Genomic DNA, 13,331 nt, shown 5'->3' with positions numbered 1-13,331 from the left:
GATCAGGCAGGTTATTTGCGAATCTTTCTTTGGTGGCTGGAACAATAGTTCTGCCCAGACGGTAACGCTGAGACATATAGTTAATATCAGTTATACGCAGCATGAACAATACAAGGAAATGGTCTGTAATATCATCACTTTGGGGTACAACATCTATAGCAGTAAGATCGATTCCATGCGATATAATTAGATCTAGTGTATGATTAAAACGATGAGTGGGCCCGGTGACATTTTGCTTGACTCCAAAGGAGTTTATTAGGTCAGTAAACGCAAGTCCTAATGTATCATTTGCATTATCAACGTGAATATTAAAATCTCCCATGATTAGCGCCTTATCAACTGTAACTAGAAGGTCTGAGAGGAAATCTGCAAATTCTTTTAGGAATTCTGTATACGGCCCTGGTGGTCTATACACAGTAGCCAGAGCAAGAGATACATTAGATTTCTTTTGCATGTCTGACAGTGTAACATTTAGCAGAAGTATTTCAAAAGAGTTAAACCTGTATCCTGTTTTCTGGGTAACATTGAGAATATCACTATATATTGTTGCAACACCTCCGCCACGACCAGTCTGAAGGGGCTCATGCTTATAACAGTAGTTCGGTGGAGTAGACTCATTTAGACCAAAATAATCATTTGGTTTTAGCCAGGTTTCAGTCAAGCAGAGTACATCAAAACTATTTTCTGTGATCATTTCATTTACAATAACTGCTTTGGGTGTGAGTGATCTAATATTTATGAGCCCAAACTTTAAAAACTGTTTTTGTTCATTTACTTTACATTTTTCTGGTTTAATTACGATAAGATTTTTTCTAGATCCTACATTATATTTTGACCTCACTATTCGAGGAACAGACACAGTCTTAATAGTTTTTACAGCGCAAGTACTTTTATCATTTAAGCGGGTGTAACAAAACTCATCATAATAGTTATTTGAGAATTGTCTTACTAGTCACATGGAGCGAAGTGTCCTGGAGATGTTGTCAGAGAGCAGCTCCGCTCCGATTCTGCTGGTGTGTAATCCATCAGCGCGAAACAGCCTAGGACGCTCCCAGAAAAGATTCCAGTTATTAACAAATAGCAGTTTCTGTTCTTTACACCATGATAACAACCATTAATTTAAAGCAAAAAGTCTACTGAACCTTTCGTGTCCTCGTCAATACGTGGGCAGTGGTCCTGACACGACGATCGTCGCTGCGGGCGTCGTGCTGCGAACCGTCTCGATCAGGCTGCTGAAGTCCCTCTTCAGCGTCTCCGTCTGCCGCAGCGTGGTGTCGTTAACCCCGGCGTGAATCACGACCGCTCTGGGGCTCTCGTCGGCCTTCAGGATCGCGGGTATCTGCGCAGAAACATCGAGAACACGAGCACCAGGCAAACAATGAGTGTGCACTTTACCTTCGGCTAACATAGCACTTACGTGTCGGACGATGGAGTCTCCTATGATCACAGCGTCGCGTCCTGTGTCGCGGAGGGGAGCGAAGCGGTTCCGGATGGAGATGTCGAAGGCAGGAGGGGGAGAAGTCGTCGCCTGGGACCCGGGACCCGGCTCGCGTCCTCCGCTGTGGATGCACCCAAGGTCCGTGGTGTCCCGGCGTCGCAGTGAAGGACATCTGGGAAGATCGCGTCCTGGGTGCACCGGGCCTGTGCAGAGAAACACACGGAGTAGACGTGGTGGGACTGTTAGCAGCACGCGGTATACTTACCCCGGACTTGTGAGCGTCAGCCCGGGATGATTCCAGCGCGGCTCTCCGCTCTCTCAGCTGGGCCTGCCTCACCTCCAGGTCGCGAATCTGCTTTCCCATGGCCTCGAGCTGCACAGAGTGGAGACATTCATCCGCCATTAAAGCACGTAACAGTGAGTACAGCAGTGGTAATGTGTGTGAATAGAGTATTAGCAATGTAAGCGCAGTTAGCTGCAACCACGCTTGCTGATGCTAACGGGCTAAAAAAAAATAGCGGACCCGGGAGATCAAAATAAAACTAGTGATAGCGAGGCGCTCTGATTGTTTTTGTTGCAGAATACAATAGAGGATATATTCACACATTATATAAGGGGTAAAACGTTGATGTATAAAATTGATTTTTGAGTTAAAAATAGTCAATGAAAAGAATATAGTGACGGAGCTCAAACGCAGTACAGCCGCCAACAACAAACAGGGAGTGAAAGTGAAATAACTGAAAAATAGGAATCTAGAATATGGTTATGCAGAATATGTGCTTTATAAGTACTAATAAATAGCCAAGACGCTAGAAATATGCATTTCATACTTACTAATATATACTAAAGTGTTACCAATATTTCTTTAGCAAACCTCAGCATTGTATCCCAAAAATTACCCAAAAATGTAATATTGTAAATTATTGTATTGTAATATTGTATATTAATATTTGGGTGTATTTTATATTTATATGCATTGTATTATTTATACATGCATTTATAAATGTTTATGATATGCATACATGTCGCAGGTCAGAGCGGACCACCAATTTAACGGGTCTCGCTCCTCCCTCTAACTTCCACCTCGAGGAGGTCCCACAACACCCCAATGAACGGACCGACAACCAAGATTAAAATTTAACAAATTTATTTAAAAGTTTGGGGAAAAGGGGAAGGGACTTTAAAACTACTAATGACTCGAACTATTTTTGTCCACAGATACGGATTGCAGTCCTCGATAACACTACTCTTCAGCCCTTCCTCGACAACACTCCACTTCAGCCCTTAATTTCCAGCCGACTCCACTCCCGGTAAGTTTAAAGCAAGAGCTAGGCGGTTGACGTGCAGGGACTTTCTGGCTCGGGTGGGGGTGGGGGGGGGGGGGGGGGGGGGTTTGGTAGATTTCAAGACCCAAGGCTGGGCTGTTGGCTTACTGGGGTCCTTGCCCTCAAATAAGTAGAGAGTTCCATACACAGGTGGATGAGCACAAGCTGGGCTATTAGCTCACTGGGGCTCTAGCGTTCAGGTAAGTACAGAGTTCAAAACACAGGGGAGTATCCACAGGGCTGAGATGTTAGCGTGCAGGGGTTCTAGCTTTCAGGTAAGTACAGTGTTCAATACACAGGTGGATATTCACAGGGCTGGGCTGTTAACTGGCTACTCACCACTGAAGGTATTCAGAGGTCAGTATTCCAAGCAGATACAGGTTAGGTCGATTACTGACGGCTGGTGGGCCTTACAGGTGAAACTGCAAACAATACTGGGCTTCCCGCCCAGCTTGGCAGGAGGTCACACGGGGGAGGATCGGCTGTTGTTCTTCGCTTCCCCCGTCGAATAGACAGCACAGACGACACGCACAAGGCCGGTGGTTGCTGACAAGGCAAATGACACAACGTCACGTGGATGCAAGGGTAAGGCTTTGATTTAAAAGCTTACAGAGATCGCTGCGTGGGCGACGTCATCCAACCTCCTCCAGAGGCGCCCCCAACACGTCCAAGCTCCAGCTTACTTAAGGTAAAGAGTGTGGTCGCCACCAATACACTGCTCCTCTCCGTCAGATCTCTTCCTACGACCGGGGACACAGCCACGGACAAACACCACACACACCACAAAGGCACTACAATTCTTCTCGTGTGTACACTTCAATATAGCAGCACTCACCGCACTCCACACACTCAGTGAAGGAAGATCCGTGGTGTATTCCCGTTTCGGGCTCAGAGTCCTGGCGGGGCGTGTCAGATGGACGAAGGCAGGGGGCAGACCATGGCAGGCGTATATATCGTACACCGGAGTCTCTCCGTCTTTCCCAGCGATCTCCAACACAAGGCACTACTATCAACACTGAGTAAACACACGAGCACTGAGGATTATTAGATCAACACAAGAGAGGGGGGGGGTGGATTACCCACTGCTACAGGGAACTATGCAGTCGGAACTCTTTCTTAAAGACAGTTAGTCTCCCTCCACATCCGTCATCCACTCTCCACAATATACAAGGAATGTTCATAAAGTCTTCGCCCGCCAATACACAGTGTTGTCCTCTCCCAATATGAATTCAATGATCTCCTTCACCCAGGGGCCTTCCAAACATAGGATCGCTCCTTCAACTCAATCCACAATAAGATGTAAACACAACATACAAAAAGGTTGATCACTTAACTTCCTCCGCACTTCAAATATCCACTTTCCTTGGATTCTCCGTTGCAGCCCGTAAATCACAACATCCACGCCACACCAGCCACTTCCGTATCGTGTGGTACAACAGCGGAACTAAAAACTGCCCATTCCTGTTCATAAACCAGCCCCTTTTATATCTCTGCTTCCTTCCCGATCCTCCAATCGGTATCCGACACGTCCTCTTCCCACACCTGATGTGTATCTGGGATAATTTCCCCACATATTTCCCACACTCCAGTTCCGCCCGGAAAAAAAAGTTCTGCTCGGATTAGTCACCCGGTGACATACACACACATACATACATATGTGTTTGTTAATGTAAATATCTTAGTTGTGTTGAATAAGGTGGTTTGTTTGGAGAAGTATATAGTTTCATCTACTGCCCTCTCTCTGACCTCAGCTACAATGCTTATTTGTATTGTGAGTTGTAGATTGAGTATATTGAGCACGGAAATGTCCATTAGTGTCTGTGAATGTTTGGCCTCAAGAGCTGATGTGTGTGTGTGTTTAAATGTCCCAGACTGCTTGTGTGAAGGGTTTCAGATAAAAGCAACGGTGATGAGTATATGTGCAATTTTCATTTTCTTCCTTTTTTTTTTTTTTGTTTGCTGAATGACCAGTGGTTTAAAAAGGCCATTCATACAACCATGTTAAAGTGAGTAGGTGATGAAATGGCTGGACTAATTGCCATCCTGAAGACGAGAGAGAGAGAAATACAAGAAGCCCTTTCATAAGGCTAAAGAGTTATATTACTGCTTCTGACATTCTGCTTATAAAAATCAATCTCTCTCTCTCGTTTTCTTTTTTTTCCCTCACACTTTCTCACACCCCCACACATGCTCTTGGTAATTCTGCTTGACATACTTATGGCCATATGCTTTACATCACCGAGAGCCTCTGTGATTGTGGCCTCTCAGTGCTATGAGAACAAGGCCTGCCATGTCTGTTTAGATTAGGCTTGACGTGACACATGATTTAGAACCATCTTTCTTTCATAATTCTCAGCTTCATTGATACTGGTCTAAGATCAACCCACACTGTCACATACAGTTCATCAACCTCTGTCAGAAGAGATCATGAATTACAGTGCTTTAATGCATGATCACAATGACATAATTTCCATATGATATTCTAAAACCCAGTGGTATTAGGATCAGATAAGGACCACAGATCATTTGGGAATTTCTGTCATGTTTCATTATAAGGACACATGTACTGTTGTAAGGACTCCTTCATGAACATATACTTTATAGTGATCCTCTGCAAAAAAAAAATGTCTTGCCCTTAAGGAACATTTGTTTACATTCCATTCTTGTAATATTCAGCTACTTTCTACTTTTAATACTACATTGGATACTTGTAAAGCAGTTGCAAACTGGAATTTATATACACCAAAACACCCTTTTTGCTCCATCACCATCCAAATGCAATCATGAACAACATGAGCAAAAGGTGGCTACTTTGAAGAACCTAGAACACTCACACACACACACACACACATACATTTTCAAGTATTTTTGACCACCTGGCAACTGCAGCATTGAAGCATTGATCATTTTATTCAGAATCTCTCTCTCTCTGTCTCTCTCTCTCTCTGTGTGCATGTGCTGAGTGAGTGGGCGGAGCTTTGAGTGTGAGCTGGGTGTTTGGTGTGTGTCAGGTACGAGTAATCTTTTTTTCTATCCTTCTATTTCTTTATGTTTTTGTATCGTTTTTCGGGTTGATTCAAATTTAGGTTTTGTTTTTTAATTTATTTGGGAGGGTAAGGAGGTGTCTAATAGTAGGGCGTCTGCTCCCGGTTTTGTACTGGGAGCATGGCTGGCCCAGGTAGCGGAAGGTTTGATTTTTTGACGCGCCGTCATGGTGTAAAAATAGACTCAGCGGTTAGTATAGAAGACTGTAGCCTGGCTGTTGGAGAAGTGATTGGGCCTGAGAACTTTCTGTCTGCGTCTCACATGAACAGCGCTATTGTTGTGTTTGTGAAGACAATTGATTTAGCGAATCAGTTGGTAGAAATTGGAGTAGAGCTCAATGGTATTTTTACCCAAGTGCTCCCTCTTTCTACTCCTTCAAAAAAAGTGACTCTTTCTAATGTGCCGCCTTTTATTTCAAACGAAATTTTGACCAGAATAATTTCTCATTATGGTAAATTGGTTTCTCCTATAAAAATGATTCCAATTGGTGTAAGTCACCACTTTTGAAGCATATTGTGTCATTTAGGCGTTATGTCTATATGGTCCTCCAAGACAATTTGGACGAATTAGATTTGTCTCTAAATTTTCGTCATGATGAATTTAACTATGTAATTTTCGCCACAACAAATACTATGAAATGTTTCGGCTGCGGTGGAACAGATCATCTCATCCGTGCGTGTCCAGTCAGATTGAATAAGAATGATAATAATCCTCCTAATTTCTTTAGCAAGGTTGGATAGGTTTTATGGCTTCAAACACCAGCTTAATTTTTTCAGAAGCTGTTCAATTGTTCCAGTAAGCTTTTCTGATCATAGCTTGATACATTGTGTTCTGTCTTTGAGCTCCGTTAAGCCAAAAAGTGCTTACTGGCACTTTAATAACAATTTATTATGTAATAACTATGTTAAAGATATTTTTAAAGAATTCTGGAATTCTTTTAGAACTACGACATCTTCTTTCAAGTCCTTACAGCAGTGGTGGGACATTGCAAAAGTTCAGATTAAACAGTTGTGCCAACAATATACTTGCAATTTCACAAGAGACATAACCAGTTCAATGAAAATAATAGAGAATGTATTAATAGAACTTCAGGGGGTCGCTGATACAGGAAATTTGACTCATTTTGAAATTTTTAATAAAAAGAAAAATTCTTTAGCTGAACTTCTAGACACAGTAACACAAGGAGCTCTGGTCAGATCACGTTTTCAAAACGTAGAATTGATGGATGCACCCTCAAAATTTTTCTTTAATTTGGAGGAAAAAAAATGGACGGAGAAGGTTTATTCATGCCTTACGCTCAGAAACTGGAGTCTTGTTGTCAGACCCTTCTGACATTCGAAGAAGAGCAATTTGTTTTTATAAAGAACTGTACAAAAGATAACTCACACATGAACAAACTGATGGTAATGTCTTTCTTAATAATTTACCTCAGCTATCCGAAGAAGCTAATGCTGGGCTCAGTAAAGCTTTAAGTCTGGAGGAGTTGGAAAGAGCTCTCCAAAGTATGGAGTGTGGCAAAGCGCCTGGAGTAGATGGACTACCAGTCGACCTCTACAAGTCCTTCTGGTCGGAGGTGGGTCCAGATCTGTTGGAGCTGCTTGGGGAAAGCTTAGCCAATGGGCGGCTACCCATAAGTTGCCGTAGAGCGGTTCTCACTCTGTTACCAAAGAAAGGAGATCTAAATTATATTAAAAACTGGAGACCCGTGAGTTTTCTGTGCAGTGATTATAAATTGCTCTCAAAAGTTTTGGCTAATAGATTGGGTGAAGTTTTGGAAAAAGTTATCCATCCTGACCAGACATATTGTGTACCTGGTAGACAAATTTCTGATATTCATTCATTCATTTATTTATTCATTCATTTAGCAGATGCTTTTATCCAAAGCGACTTACAGATGAGGACAGTGGAAGCAATCAAAAACAACAAAAAGAGCAATGATATATAAGTGCTATAACAAGTCTCAGTTAGGTTAACACAGTACACGTAGCATGGGATTTTAAATAATAAAAATAAAAAAATAACCGATAGAATAAAAAAAGAATAGAGCAAGCTAGTGTTAGAGATCTTTTCACATACACACACACACACACACACACACACACACACACACAAACAATTGCATAATAAATGAAAAGAAAATAGAATACAAAAAGATTAGAAAGGTAGGTAAATTTTTTTAAAGAATAGAATTAGAATAGTGAGTATTAAAGTTAGAGGGTCAAATAAAGATGGAAGAGATGTGTTTTCCGCCGATTCTTGAAGATGGCTAAGGACTCAACTGCTCGGATTGAGTTGGGGAGGTCATTCCACCAGGAGGGAACATTTAATTTAAAAGTCCGTAAAAGTGACTTTGTGCTTCTTTGGGATGGCACAATCAAGCGACGTTCACTTGCAGAACGCAAGCTTCTAGAGGGCTCATAAGTCTGAAGTAACAAATTTAGGTAAATGGGTTCAGAACCAGTGGTAGTTTTGTAGGCAAACATTAATGCCTTGAATTTTATGCAAGCAGCTATTGGAAGCCAGTGCAAATTGATAAACAGAGGTATGACGTGTATTCTTTTTGGCTCATTAAAAATTAATCTTGCTGCCGTGTTCTGAATTAATTGTAAAGGTTTGATAGAATTGGCTGGAAGACCTGCCAAGAGGGCATTGCAATAGTCCAGCCTGGACAGAACAAGAGCTTGAACAAGGAGTTGTGCTGCATGTTTCGAAAGAAAGGGCTTGATCTTCTTGATGTTGAATAAAGCAAATCTGCAGGATCGGACAGTTTTAGCAATGTGGTCTGAGAAAGTCAGCTGATCATCAATCAGAACTCCAAGGCTTCTAGCTGTTTTTGAAGGAGTTATGGTTGATGTGCCTAACTTGATGGTGAAATTGTGATGAAACGATGGGTTTGCTGGAATCACAAGCAGTTCTGTCTTGGCAAGGTTGAGTTGAAGGTGATGGTCCATCATCCAGGAAGAAATGTCTGTTAGACAAGCTGAGATGCGAATAGCAACCGTCGGATCATCAGGATGGAAAGAGAAGTAGAGTTGAGTGTCATCAGCATAGCAGTGGTATGAAAAGCCATGTTTCTGAATGACAGAACCTAATGATGCCATGTAGACAGAGAAGAGAAGTGGTCCAAGAACTGAGCCCTGAGGCATCCCAGTAGTTAGATGTTGTGACTTGGACACCTCACCTCTCCAAGATACTTTGAAGGACCTATCTGATAGGTAGGACTCAAACCATTGAAGTGTGGTTCCTAAGATGCCTTTTGCCAGTAGGGTTGATAGGAGGATCTGGTGGTTAACCGTGTCAAAAGCAGCGGACAGATCAAGCAGGATAAGTACTGAAGATTTGGATTCTGCTCTTGCCAGTCTTAGAGCTTCAACAACTGAGAGCAAGGCCGTCTCAGTTGAATGCCCACTTCTGAAGCCAGATTGGTTGCTGTCAAGGAGGTTGTTGTTTGTGAGAAATGTAGAGACTTGGTTGAACACAGCTCGTTCAAGTGTTTTTGCAATGAAAGGAAGAAGGGAAACTGGTCTGTAGTTCTCTAAAAGAGATGGGTTGAGGTTGGGTTTCTTAAGTAGTGGAGTTATACGTGCCTGTCTAAATGATGAGGGAAAAACACCAGTGTGGAGGGATGTGTTGATGATGTGAGTGAGTGCAGGTACAACTGCAGGAGAAATGGCTTGAAGGAGATGAGATGGAATAGGATCAAGCGGGCAAGTAGTAGGGTGATTAGAAAGGATGAGTTTTGAGACTTCTACCTCAGAGAGTGAAGAGAAGGATGTAAATGAGTGTATGTTTGCTGGTGATATGAGCTTGACTGATTGTGGTGTGGAAAATTGTGCACTAATGTGTTTAATTTTATTAATGAAAAACGTTGCAAAGTCGTCAGCTATTAGAGATGAAGCAGGAGGTGGAGGAGGAGTGTGTCATTTTAGCAGTGGAGACATCAGCAAAACAAAGCAGCTGGATAGAAATTAGAAAATTTAGAAAAAAATATTTACTGCTCCTTGGAAATCTGTAGAAGACTTTTTATTTTATATTTTTTCTGACATTCTCGTCTTTATTAATCCAATCTACATTTTACACCAAGTGGTTTGGTGTCCTGTAAGACTTGTTTTTCAATATTTCATATCTGATTACTTTTTTAAATTTACCCCACACACAACCAATTTCATAACATTCAGGGGTGCGTTTCCCGATATCATCGTTAGCCAACTATTAAGTTCTACTGATTTATTTTTGGTAACAACGATTGCTTTTAGGAAACAAGTGAAATAAATCCACACACCCTTACCATGGAAACGCACAACGCTGCTACAGTAGCTCTGGTGTAACGTTAGCAAAACGACACATTTAAAGCATATACAGTAAAAAAAAGAAACTAAAAACTTGAAGAAAATAAATAAAAAAACTCTTAAAATGAACAACTTGATCTGCGATTTTATATTCAGGTAACGTAACATTAACCGACAAAAACAATAATAAACCACGACACTATTAGTATCAAGTGTTGCCTGCAGCCTATTTCATCAGACAATTTACTGCTCTTTGGCAGTACACGATGTGAACAGCACAGAAAAATAATATACCCATTCACATTCATAACATTTCTTTTATTAGAGATGTTTTAGATTTAGGTAGGAGTCTCAATTTAGATTTTGGACTAGTGTCAATAGATCAAGAAAAGGCTTTCGACCGAGTTGAGCATAATTATTTATGGAATGTTTTAGCAGCTTTTGGTTTCAAACCTGAATTTGTTTCTATGATAAAGGTTTTGTACTGTGAAGTTGAAAGTATCTTGAAAGTTAATGGTGACTTATGCGCTCCTTTTAAAGTTTTTAGAGGTGTTAGACTAGGGTGTGCCTTGTCTGGTATGCTCTATGCTTTGTCAATAGAGCCTCTTTTAAACAAGTTAAGAACAGATTTGCATTGAGTGTATATTTCAAATTGTTTAAATGTACTAAAAATTAAATTATCAGCATATGCTGATGTTGTTATTTTAATTAATTGTCAGAAAGATGTGGATTTGTTGATCAGAATATTAAAAGATTTTAAAAAGTGTTCTTCTGCGAAGAAGTAAAAGTGAAGCGATACTGGTTGGGAGATGGTTAAGTGGAGAACCAAACCTCCCAGATGGTTTAACCTGGACTATTTGTCAAACAAATGGAAATATTTGCTTCCAAAAATGTCATATAGAGGACGCACATTGATTATTAATAACTTGGTAGCATCTTCTCTCTGGCATCGCTTAATTTGTGTTGATCCTCCACCAGATCTTTTATTAAAAATTCAGTCAATTTTAATTGATTTTTTTTGGGGGGATAAGCTGCACTGGGTTTCAAAAGCTGTTTTGTATTTGCCAAAAGAAGAAGGAGGGCATGGACTCAGCAGAACAGCAGCTTTCAGACTCCAGTTTGCACAGAGACTTTTAACTGGACCAGTGGACTCAAGCTGGAAATCCATAGCTTTTGCAGTTCTTCAGAAGTTTGAAGGATTAGGCCTGGACAAGGCTTTGTTCTGGTTGAATCATAAAAAGATGAACTTTTCCAAGTTACCCATTTTTTTATCGTAACTTTTTTAAAGTTTGGTCATTGTTTATAGTGCAAAGACTGAGTAATACAGATTCCTTGCACTGGTTGTTACAAGAACCCTTGATTCATGGATCTCATTTGGACATATCAAGTAAAGGACCTTTCCCAGCCCTTGAAGGAATTTTACTCCATTCTGGTGTGATAACCCTTGGACATCTAGTACAGCTCGCAGGAACAAACTTTAAGAATGTTGATTTGGTAGGTGAACATCTGGGCATTCGATCAACACGTGCGGTGAGTAAACTCCTTGAAAAGTGGAGATCTGCTCTTACAACAGAAGAATGTAAACTGCTGGAGGACTACTCTGAGGGACTGGTTATTCCGGACTGCAGGGATCCGTTTCCTAATTTGCTGCTATCACCTAATTTAGAAGAGTGCAAAGGTGTTTTTTTGTATTCTGAAAATGTGTCATTAATGGGTTCAGAACCGATCCCTGGAAAAGCCTTGTATAAAAGTTGTATCAAATCTTTGAAAAAAAGGTTTTTAGATAATAAAATAGATAAACCCTGGCGTACCATCCTACAGATGGGAGAGGGCACAAAACCAGAATGGAGAGCTCTGTACAAGTCACCATTAACTAAGAAAATTGGCGATTTACAGTGGAGAATATTACATGGGGCAGTCGCAGTTAATGCTTTTATTTCAGTTTTAAACCCTGGTGTTAGTCATGGTTGTCCTTTTTGTTTGATGAGAGAGACTGTGTTCCATGCATTTATGCAATGTTTTAGACTGAAGTCATTGTTTATTGTTTTACAGAATTTATTTGTTTGTTTTGGTGAATCTTTTTCTGTTGGACTTTTTATTTGTGGTTTTAAGTATGTTAGGAGACACCGTTTTCGGTGTCAACTTCTGAATTTTTTGCTAGGCCAAGCTAAAATGGCTATATATAATACCAGGAAACATAAAATTGAACGAGACACAAGTTATAATTTAGAGGCAGTGTTGTTTTAATTCAGTGAAAACTAATTTTAATTGATTTTCAATATTTTAAAAATATGAATGACCTTGTTTCTTTTGATCAGATTTGGTGCAATAAGGGGTCTTTGTGTGAAATTATTGATGATAATCTGCATTTTTCATCCCTCTTAAGATAATTGTGTCTTGTCTGTTCTGATTTTATTTTAACAATGTGTTGAATGACTGGACAATGTTTTTTTTTTTTTTTTGTAATAAATGGATTTGAAATCTCAACAACAAAAAAATCTCTCTCTTTCTCTCTCTCTCTCTTTCTCTCTCTCTCTCTCTCTCTATATATATATATATATATACAGTACATAAAGTAGTGCTATAATGCCTCTCATCCTTACCAAAAATACAATAAAATTGTAATATTGTGAAATAATACAATTGAACATTTTTCTATTTGAACATATTTAAAATATCTAATGTATATAATTGTTGAAAACAGTGTTGCTTAATATTTTTGTGAAAACTTTTTGTGATACTTTTCCCCCCAGGATTCTTTTACGAGTCGAAAGTTCATAAGTCCTGCCTGCATTCATTTGAAATCAAAATATTTTGGAACATATCTATTTACTGTCACCTTTGATTAATTAAATGTGTCCTTGCTGAATAAAAAATATTAATTTATTTAAAAAGAAACTTACTGACCCCAAACTGTAGTGTAATTTGGATTTAGGCAATATTTGCAGAACTATAATGAAACCAAAAATAATGATCACATGGGTTCCCTTTAAAACTGGGGCTGTCACTGTAATGTATTAATCTTGTGTAATTAATAAGAAAATAATAATGTGATTAAAAATGTATGTAATTAATCATTCCCCCTGATCTGTGTAATATAACCTCTTAATTTTAATGCTGAATTTTAAGTTACATTTTCACATACTTCAAGTAGGAAAAAATGTTTCCGTTACTATAGTGTGTGTAAGTGTCACACATGACTTTCATTTCCATCCTGTTCTGTAAGACATCAAA

General features: G+C 39.9%; 1 long non-coding RNA gene across 1 annotated transcript; it reads left to right on the top strand.

Moving 5' to 3' along the window:
- Positions 1–2,671: 2,671 nt before the first annotated feature.
- On the top strand, positions 2,672–3,342 carry LOC132143031 (uncharacterized). The gene is made up of 2 exons (XR_009434158.1): positions 2,672–2,801; positions 3,039–3,342. It is a non-coding gene; the product is annotated as an uncharacterized LOC132143031 (long non-coding RNA).
- Positions 3,343–13,331: the final 9,989 nt, after the last annotated feature.

Source organism: Carassius carassius, chromosome 7, assembly GCF_963082965.1.
Source record: "Carassius carassius chromosome 7, fCarCar2.1, whole genome shotgun sequence".
Taxonomy (NCBI): domain Eukaryota; kingdom Metazoa; phylum Chordata; class Actinopteri; order Cypriniformes; family Cyprinidae; genus Carassius; species Carassius carassius.
The sequence above is the reverse complement of the archived record's forward strand: the minus strand, read 5'-3'. Positions and strand labels throughout refer to the sequence as shown.